At 27.5% G+C, this 3,145-nt stretch overlaps 1 long non-coding RNA gene across 1 annotated transcript; it reads right to left on the bottom strand.

Moving 5' to 3' along the window:
* Position 1: 1 nt before the first annotated feature.
* On the bottom strand, positions 2 to 735 carry LOC124893095. The gene is made up of 2 exons (XR_007050549.1): positions 584 to 735; positions 2 to 326 (listed from the first exon to the last, which is right to left on the bottom strand). It is a non-coding gene; the product is annotated as an uncharacterized LOC124893095 (long non-coding RNA).
* Between the last annotated feature and the right edge of the window lie 2,410 nt (positions 736 to 3,145).

The following is a 3,145-nucleotide window of genomic DNA, read 5'->3' as shown; positions in this document are numbered from 1 at the left end:
GTCCTTATGCAATGACTTTTCCTTCGATGAAAAACCACGATATACATACGAGAGATACACTAGTAAAAAGAAGGTGATATATACGAATAAGATGAAAGCTAAGAGTGAATACTGCTCGTGAATATACGCTCTATAGATTGTCCCGAAAATGTTAAATGCCATCAAAAGGAAAATGTATATCATTGACGATGAATGACATGCTACGGTTTCTGATGGATTTGCTCGATCGCTGTGAGCTACCATAGTTCTTCCTCTTCCTATTCGTCTTCTAATGATGATGATCAGGTTCGGCAGAATTCAGCAACTTTGGCTCAAACTTTGTATATCTGCTTAAAAATCAACTTACTATGTATACATGATGTATACTAATAGAACATTTTTGTTTAAAAATCACTTACTATGTATGCATAATTCACAAGAATATTTTTGTTTAAAAATCAACTTGCTATGTATACAAAATTTACAAGAGTATTTTTGTTTAGAAATCAACTTGCTATGTATACATAATTTAAAAGAGTATTTTTGTTTAAAAATCAACTTACTATATGTCTACACAATTTATTTAAAACTTAGTAAACGATACCTTTACTTGAATTCAGAACCCATAAACTTAAAATCTTAGTTCTGCGTCTATTGATGAAGATTGGTGAGGTTCAATGTTTGAGTTTTGCAGTTTAATTTATAGACTTTATTATGAAAGATATATAGTAGGTAATAATGAGTAAAATGACTTTAAATTACTTGGAAAAGACTCAAAGATAAATTAAATTGTGAAATTTGAATTCGATGGAGGAGTAATTTCCTTGAAACATCTATGAATAATCAATGAACTTTAGTGGAAGTTGCCTTTGGTCCTTTCTTGTTAGCTATGAAAAGGTAGTTGTTAGGAAGTACAATCCGAGTCACGTATTGATAGCTGAAAAGAAAAGTTAATTTAATGTGAGCGTTTTTTTTTTTTTTTTAAAATTATACTGATTTAATACGATGTGAGAATAGTCATCTATAAACTTTCTAAGAATGAAAGATAAAAGGGACTATTCAATCTAGAAATTGAAGTTATTAGACATTACACGATGTATTTTTATTTATTTAACGGAAAAGAGCCAAAAATTGCTCTTGAATTATCCGAAATAGAGCAAAAATAATCTTTGTTAGTTTTTTGCTCAAAAATATCTTAAATCTATATATTATTAAAAAGAGAGGACAAAGCCTCTACAATAAGCCAAGTGGTAACCTTAAAATATGACACGTGTTCTTTTAGAAAAAGTTGGTTAATTAGGTAAGAATTAATTATTATTTAATTTTCATTTTTATATTTTTAAAAGAAATTTAAATTTACATTTACACTTAGTTTATTTTTTTTCTATACTTTTATTGCTTAGTTTTGCGGAAAGATTAGAAGATAAAAAAAGTGTTAGGATTTTTGTTTGATTTTCTTACTATATTTAAGTTTTACTTTTTATTAGAAGGAAAATAAAAGTTACCATAATTACTTTTACTTTTTTCTGAAAGAAAAAAATATAATTCTTTTTCATATTTGACTAATCTCTTTCTTGGAGGAAATTCTTTGGACATCTATAAATAAAAGACCCCTTCTCGTAACATAACACAATAACATTCACAATGTAGTCCTGAAAAGAGTCTTGTTTAGGAGAGACTTCCCCATTGTTTTCATGTTTTTTAATAATATTAGTTTTTAATATGTAGGTCAATTGGCCAAACTATATTCAATAATATGTTTTTAGTATATTTTTATTTGTCATCTGAATTATCACCATCTTGGTTTGTAAACTTTAAGCTTCCGCATGATGCCTCTTGATTTCGAACCCAACAAAAAGTTGGGACTGCGCAAAATTTCTAAGTTTATCCATTTATGTTGCTTATTTAATTTACATTTGCGTTTTAAAAGATAAAAATATTCACTCCTAAAAACGTGAGAAATAAATCCAAGACATGTAGGACTATTTATTTGGAAGGTATAATTTTTTGAGTAACTGTACATATCTATACGTCAAAAAATTAAGTTTTCAAACAAAAATTATATTTTGAGTTCAAAACAGTTACAACTTCTTTACTTTATCCCAAATAATAAAAAAGACGTTATTTGACCATATATTTATAGGATAAAACAGTTTTTCTTTTTAATTCATCTATGTGCAAGAGAGACTTCTGCTATGGGAGTTTCCGTGGAAACTGTTGCGACGTTGGAGGATCTTGAAATAGACATAATTTCACAGTCATCCTTTTGAGATGATTCTATTTGAATTTGACTGATGAAACAGGCAAAAGTGAAGATGATGAAAACATAATAGGTATGCGATTGTGGGTATCTTTAAACTGAGGAGTTTTTAAAACTATTTATATATAATCTTCTTTTGATTTTTGAAAAAAATAGTGAATTTCTCTTTACTTAAATTGATTCTCTAACTGTTTAGAAATTTCTTTTACATCTTATCATATATAAAAGAATGGGATGCATTTGAGAACCATTACTAAATTTCACTAAGCCTTACTATCTTTCTGCTTTGGATGGTCCCCTAAAAAATGCGTCTTTCTATATACAGTATAGTATTTCTATTGTTCCACCAACGGAGAAGGGGTGAATGCAAATAAATTAAAAGAAAGAACTAAAAAAAAAAAAAAGTGTTAAACTCTCTTAATTTATTTTGCTCAAATTTCTTTTCTCTGAATCTTTCGAGTCTTTAATATAACTATGTATATTCTTTATCATCTGTACTAAATCAAAGTAACACTAGAAATTCATTTCAAAAAGTTATAGATTCTATTACAATTTTCATGTTTTGTTTCAGATACTTAATTTTGTTTCTCCATAAGCGAATTATTCTTATTAGAAATTTGATAATGGATTTCAACGTGGCGAATATAGATTCATAAAGACAAGCGATGGATAGATGATACTTTTAAAGATTGAATTAGGTCTCCAATCTTGATTAGTTTGTTATTTGGCCGAGGACTTGCTGTGGCAATAATTTAGCTTACCCGATTTTATTTTTTGATTAACTATTATGTTTTGAACTTTTTTGTTTAACATGTATCCATTTAGCTTTAATATGATTTATTTTAATTAGTTTTGAGAATACGCTATAGTACCTCTTTTTTTTTTTAAAAAAAAAATATTTCTAAG

Source organism: Capsicum annuum, unplaced genomic scaffold (assembly GCF_002878395.1).
Source record: "Capsicum annuum cultivar UCD-10X-F1 unplaced genomic scaffold, UCD10Xv1.1 ctg53752, whole genome shotgun sequence".
In the NCBI taxonomy this organism is placed as follows: Eukaryota; Viridiplantae; Streptophyta; class Magnoliopsida; order Solanales; family Solanaceae; genus Capsicum; species Capsicum annuum.
The sequence above is the reverse complement of the archived record's forward strand: the minus strand, read 5'-3'. Positions and strand labels throughout refer to the sequence as shown.